At 41.6% G+C, this 7,280-nt stretch overlaps 1 protein-coding gene across 1 annotated transcript in view; it reads left to right on the top strand.

Annotated features, from left to right (window-relative positions):
- The first annotated feature begins 6,416 nt into the window (after positions 1-6,416).
- Positions 6,417-7,280, top strand: part of slitrk5b (SLIT and NTRK-like family, member 5b) — a 3,993-nt gene continuing 3,129 nt past the window's right edge. Inside the window, exon 1 of the mRNA XM_062533456.1 lies at positions 6,417-6,530. The gene's annotated coding sequence lies outside the window, so the exon portion shown is untranslated. The remainder of the gene's footprint in view (positions 6,531-7,280) is intronic.

Genomic DNA, 7,280 nt, shown 5'->3' with positions numbered 1-7,280 from the left:
GCCAGATGTTTGGTCCATGACAAACAGCTCATTTGGGTCATCCAAAAGTTTGAAAGTCAACTGTGCATTCAAGCCTTCATCGGCATCATCTGCTATGATTTTCAGGACCGGGGTCACCGTTGTTGCCCCTGGAGATATATAATGGAGGGCAGAGCCATTTATTGACCTGGGCTGCATTATCACCGGAGCGTTGTCGTTCATGTCCACGACTCTTATCCAAACCATCGTGGTTTTAGATAAGGTTGGAAAACCGCCATCACTAGCCAGGACTTGCACTTCAATGTCTTTGGCCTGTTCATAATTGAATGATGTTGCTGTGTGTAAAGACCCTAGAAGTGGATCAATTAGCACTACATTTGATGGAATAATTTGAGAGTTTGATTTAATGTTCAATATTGAATATGTTATGTCTGCATTTTGACCAATGTCGCTGTCGTATGCTTGCACTATACAGAGAAATGCACCTGGTAGATTATTTTCGTCAATCCAAACTTCATATAATGACTTAGTGAACTCCGGAGGATTGTCGTTCACATCCCTCAATTGAATAGAGAATGTCATGATTGTTGTCAGTGGAGGAGTTCCATGGTCTGTAGCAACTGCTGTGAGATTGTATTCAGGCAAAGTTTCTCTATCCAAAAATGACGTTGTTACAATCATAAATGTGTGCCCATAAGCGTGTTGCAGCCTGAAATGTTGGTGTCCGAGTAGATTGCAATGCACGTGTCCATTGACTCCAGAGTCTCTGTCCATGGTGCTGACAAGGGCCACGAAACTGTTTACTGGTGCCGACTCTGCAATGTATGTCACACTGTCAGAGTCTAGTGATTTAATAACGATTAACGGTGCGTTGTCGTTGGCATCTAAAATATCCACTCTAACTGTGCACTGCGCTGGGACGGAATTTACTCCCATATCATATGCTATTATTTTCAACTCAAAAAAATTGCTCTTTTCATAGTCGACTTCTCTCGCGAGAGTCAGCCGGCCGATGTGAGGATCGATATTAAAGATCTGTTTTGTCTCTAGAGGCGTTTTCTCCTCAAACCCATACGCAACTTCCCCGTTTTGACCCTCGTCTGGGTCAGAGGCACGTAAATGCAAAAGTAAGATCCCTACTCTTGCACTTTCACTGAGTGTAATTTTTATGAAACTGTCTTCGAAGGCCGGTGTGTTATCATTGATATCTAAGACTTTTATCTTCACAGTTAGTATTCCAGACAGGAGTGGTATTCCTTCGTCCATTGCTGTGATTTCAAGGTTATATGTGTCCTCTTTTTCCCTGTCGAGCTCTTTCACCAATACTAGCTCTGCATACAAACCTCCTTCTTCTGCACTTCTGGCTTCAACGATGAAATGCTCGTTCGTTGAAATGGTGTAACTCTGTATATAGTTTCGACCTATGTCTTCATCGGTGGCTACCTCTATAGGGAAGCGAGTTCCTTCAGATGCGCTTTCGGGTGTCTCTATGTACATTTCGTGTACAGGGAATCTCGGGGCGTTGTCGTTGATGTCCCTTATATCCACTTCGACGTGCAGTAGAAAAGACTTCTCCTGGTGAACAGCAACCACATCCAGCGGTATCACGCAGTATTGAGACCGACGACAAAGTTGCTCACGGTCAATTCGCTGAGCAACCGAAAGTTGTCCATCAGCCATCCTCAAGTCAAAAAGACTCAAATAAGGCTGGTCAATAAATCTAAAACTTCTTCTGTTGGCGTTCGACTGGAAAACATCCAGATCCCTCGCAAGGTCTCCGACTTTGGTGCCCACGTCCGACTCTTCGTATAAAACATACCGAATTGTCCTAGTTGATGTTATGTATGTGATGGAGGATAACACTCTGAAAACAACAAGAAAGAGTAATACATTCATTTTAGAGTCAAGCGCAAAGATGTTTACCAACTAAAGTAGGCCTACCTCAAAGTGCATTAAAGAGGCCTATTTCGGCCTCTTTAGTCAATAAAATGAATGTTTTCAAACAGTCTTGGCAACAGACATGCATATTTGGCTAATGAGTTTAACTTAATTCCACAGGCACCTTGGTCCAATAGCATTGTTTTACCTAAACAATGGAACAATCCTTTTAAAAGATAACTGATAAAGTCACTGCCTTAAGCGCAGCTTAATCCAGAAACGCTCTTATAGGCTACAGATTTTAGGACTCAGCCATTAAGCGTTTATATCCTAAGCACTTTGACTTGAGAGACACTTTCTGTTAATTGCATAGCAAACTACATTATATTTTCAGAGGCAGAAGAATTCACATTATGATATGATTATGTTCTTAAAGTTGTACACGGTGAACACGTGACACAGTCCAGAGTGACTGAGGAATTGGCTCATGTATGCCAAAAGCATGCTCCTCCTTGGCTGCCTCCAACCTGCTTTTGCAGCAAACTATCTCTTATGTGGCAGAGGAGCAAAACATGTCAATGCCACTCAAGTCAGTCCCACAGAGGAATTGGAGTCATCGTGGTCTCTGAGCCCGCCTGGCTGCTGCGGGGATGGCCCAGCTGTTCATCAGCCTTCTTCGTGTTTCCTGCCCTGCCGCTCGAGCCGTCAACCCGCCAGTTAGGCCAAGTTCACGAGACACAGTGTGTCACTTGCTCCGGAAAAACACAAAGCCAATCAAGACAATCTGCCCGTTAATTAGCCTGATTGACTTAGGAGTGTAATTAGCACCATTCCTCAGCTTTGCAAGGTTGTGGTAGTGTTGTTTACTCCGCTTCATCAGCATGCCAAACAGACGTGAGGGGTTCTCTAATTCATTAAGCGAGAGGATGTTTTCTCATTCAGTGTTGTATTTCAATTAACACCTGGCTGCCATGTTTCAAATCGTATGTAAATACACATCTGGTTGGCCTTGCTAGGTTACTGAACACACATTTTTTTTGTTAACTTCAGGTTGACAGAATACCTCAAATTCCCATAACCTGCTATATTAGCTTTTAAAATCAAATCCATTTAGTAGTATTTGACCCCTGCCGTGACGAGCACTACACGATTTAAAAGAGCTGAGGCCCAAACCTACAAGGTCATGTCCTGGTACGAAGATGAGCTTCCCTCCCAAACCAAGGCTGGTCTACAACAAAATCAGTGAAGGCAGGGGACGAGGGGTGAGGGATGAGGGGTGCAGGAAGGGAAGATAAAAAAAAGAAGTAAGTTCACAGAGCTCTAGAGCTGTAAACTTTGCAAGAGCACGCACGATGATCATTTGGCCGCATAATCAAAGTCCTTGCGCTTAGTTCTACATCCTCTGGTTGGTGAATTTTGCAAATTGGATCGGCTACAGCTGGATACATGAAAAGATGGAGAGATAATCTACCATCAGTGCCCTGACCTTCTTACTGTAAAATGTAGTCAGAGAGGATGAGCTCATGAAGGCCAAGTGTTGATCAGCATTGCCACCCAGTGGCCTAGAAAGGAACTGTTGGTGGCTGTGCACAAATTCAAGTAAAGCTGACAGCAGGGAACACTGCCACATCAAACTGGTCAATGTCGTTTGTTTTGACCTTACATTACTCATGTTTCTACACTGACAACAATGCACTATTCTGATATGGTTCATATGTCATTTCTATTTTGGCCTTACTTTCAGTTTGATAGATTGACTAACACTGCAATCCGTATGTGGAACACAAACTATTTCCAAACAAGAAATATGTAAATCTGCATGGCATCAATGTGTAGCGGACTTATATGAATTAAAGGCTTGACTAACAGTGGAAATCACTGCAATTCTTTTTAGCTAACTGTGACCATTAACTGCCATGTTCTGAGGGAGCATGATTTACATGTATCTTAATGCTACTGATGAAAGCTGGATATTGTTCATTATCACTTCCATCAGTATTTGAAAAAACAACAGTAAAAATACAACTCAAGCTGAACATATTTAATTCGATGTAATTTTGTTCTTTAGCCAGTATGTTATTCTCACCTCTTTTCTCTTTTCTCTGTCTCTGGAATCATGCTGGATGATTCACCATGTTCAGAGATGTCAGTTTATATGAATAGCAGAGGGCACATTACAGTGAGGTGTTGTAAATGCACAGCCTCTATCCAAGAGAACCTTCCTCAGGTGATGAAAATGCATAGTGTCATTATGGTCCTCCTGAAACTCCTTTTACACCCTGTTCCATCATCATTTCGAATTATTGGAAGGTGGCTGTGACCTGTTCGAGTTATTGATGGGGTCTTAGAAGTTAGACATCGGAGTGCTGAAAAAGCATCTTCAAATAGCCTTTAAATAGATAACCGGATATTTTTAGAACCATGTTTTCTTAGTCGTCTATTAAAATATTAATCACAGGAAGGTCCATCTACGCATCCTGGTCTGACCCTACATGCATTGCAGCACCCTGGAATGTGTGGTTTGTGACCGGTGATCCTAGTATTAGTTACTAACTGTGTCTGTTGGCACACAGAGACTTAGCATACATGACCTTAGCTTTGTTTTACAAGAAAATGACTTGACAAAATACCCCTCTGGCCACTTGTCACATTGTTTCACATCTTCTCTCGGATCAAGTCCACAGTGACAGATCTGCTTTGATGTTAACGCGTGCTGACTGCTCTGTGAATTTAGACCTAATGACCCAAAATTATGAGTCATCAATCATTTTCAATCATCCTCTTGCGAGGTCTGACTCAGGGGGTGGGAATATTCTTAAATGCAGGAAAATGTGCTCAATGTCATGGAAGACTTGCTGAAACATTAAATCAGTCTTAGACGTGACCTCACTCAGCTGAGATATTTATGCCCCTTAGCTGCAAATGATTTATCAGTCTAACAGTTATCACGCCCTGTGGAGGTCTTGAACTTAAGGATGAAAATAAACCTATGACACATTGTTGGAGACAACGCATATTAGTGTCGTTTCTGCACAGCGGGCACTGCCATTGCAATAGTGAGTGTTAATTAGTGTGCGCGCGTGTGATAATTAAAACTTCTGAAGAATTTCCCTCTTTCTCCAGTAATTCCTCTCAATGCGAGCAACCGACTAACATAGTGATGATGATCACTTTGCTATGCAAGTGACCTAAGTGGATTATGTGTTTTCAAAAACGTCCAGCCATCTATGAACACAAAGGACCTTATCAATGCAAAGTACTGGATATGGTATTGTGTGTGTGTGTGTGTGTGTGTGTGTGTGTAAGGGGGGGGGGGGGGGGGGGGCTTAATATCCTAAACTAATTATGCTAATCCACATATTTTTAATCACTCTCAACCTATAGGTGAATATTCTCATTATGTGTCAAATCATTACGTTAAGCAAATTAACTTCAATGTTTACTCATCTACAACCTACAATGATTGCACAGAGGTATGTAAACATTGCATCATCACAGCTGTCTATTAATACCTATGTGACCTCACATTGTGACTAAGGGTAGTGATATCGGACTTGACACATTGTGGTCTTAGCCACACTGAGGTCTTCGTTAGCCAAATGGTCTTTGCCCTTTTGAAACATTTCTGTATATTCCCTGTGCGACACACCCGACTCAGTTTCCTAACTCATGCATGACAATGGTGAAATTGTATATTTCATGCACTGGGTGATAGTGGCGTTACTGAGGGAAGTGCTTCACTCTATCCAAGCTGGAAGAAGCAGGGGAAAATAACTTGGTTTAATGGTCCATCTTTTGGAGCGGACGTGTATGTTTATGGGTAGGCCTATGTGGGCCATATTTAATCAATGCATATCTTTCATGACATTCTTTAAAAAAAAAAAAAAAAAAAAACACAACCCAAGCTTCAGAGTCTGTACAAAGTCAAAACTAGGCTACACCATGAGAGGACAAATTGCATCCTCTTCCAACTTTGAAAGCTTTCAAATGAAAAAACATAGGCCTACACGTCTGAAGGCTCAAAAAAGAAGCCACTAACACGTTTTCTCTGATATAGATATCGAGATATCATGAACATGTCTTGGACAAGGAAACCCACTTTTCAGTGTTTCAGAATTTGTTGTGTCGACACAGACCCGGGGTGAAATCGGTTGAACTTTCAACATAAAAAACTAATAAAAAAAACTGTGCATATGGCTGTATAGCTCACAATTATTCTTTGAACTTCAGAGGCGGGACTCCACTATAGTGACAGCGTTGCACATTTGAGGAAAATCGCTCCAACGGCATGTATCGCAGTCAGTCCCATTCTTAAACTATGGGGGGAAATAGCGACAGTAAGTCTATTAATAGAGCTTCTCTTAATTAGACGAAGGTTACGTTTTCACTATGTGACTATTTATTTATTCATGCGCGCGTATTTATCATCATCATCTTGGCATTCGTGTGTGTTTGGTCCCACTTCACAGCACATGAGTGTACTGCCATGTCGGATTCACCGTCACGTTGCAAGTGTACAGCAGCTCGAGCAATGGTTGCTTGATAGAGCAGAAACCATGAGCAACTCTACCATGTTTGTCCATTCGGGAGGATGGAACGCCAACTGTAACGTTATGTGTTGAACACAGTTGGATATTTTTGGAGATGTGGACACTTCGCGGAAGTCTTCTCGAGTAAGCTATTTCAATTTCTATCTCGCAACATTGATTGAACTATGACTGTCTTAAATTAAGTCACTATTCCGTCACCTCTATCAAAATAGTGATATTCGTTGTCACCTAACTGTTGGATATGAATTCATCATCATACCTCCAAACTTAAGGAACTGATATGAGAAAAAAAACGATGTTTCGCAATTAATGGGTTCGTTGAACATTAAAATTGATGTGCCATAGCAGTGATGGAGAAGAATTGACTATAGAGATTCTTCATAATGTCGTGTCTGATATAGTGATTAGGGTATGTCACAAGGACAACATCACAAAAGAGGCTGTGTGACTGTCCTCAAAGTAGTCTATGTGGGTGCGCGCTCTCGCGCCCTTGGCATGTGTGCATGAGAGGCAAAGAAATGGAGAAAGCACATAAACGCTTGGAGGAACTTTCGGTCGCCGAATATTCACGACAGTAGAAATGCACAAGAGTTCGGACCGATACCTTATACGCGGTGATAAGTGACTTTACCTTTCTTGTCTATGTGCCGTCCTGGGTGAGTATTATTGGCAGCAAAGGCTACGAAAATATTCTACAATAAATATGCAGAGAGCATTTTCAGATTATGATCAATTGTACCCTAAAATAATAAATACTGGACAGAATTGGCTTCCTCCGAGTAATTAATCGTCAGAATATCGTGAGAGATGTGCAATCTTTTTTATTTGATTTTTTTGCTGATGCAATGTTTAGTGGTGATATTGTCTCCTCTT

The sequence above is a fragment of the Sardina pilchardus genome, chromosome 4 (genome assembly GCF_963854185.1).
Source record: "Sardina pilchardus chromosome 4, fSarPil1.1, whole genome shotgun sequence".
In the NCBI taxonomy this organism is placed as follows: domain Eukaryota; kingdom Metazoa; phylum Chordata; class Actinopteri; order Clupeiformes; family Clupeidae; genus Sardina; species Sardina pilchardus.
Note: the sequence above shows the minus strand (reverse complement) of the source record. Positions and strands in the feature narration are given on the sequence as shown.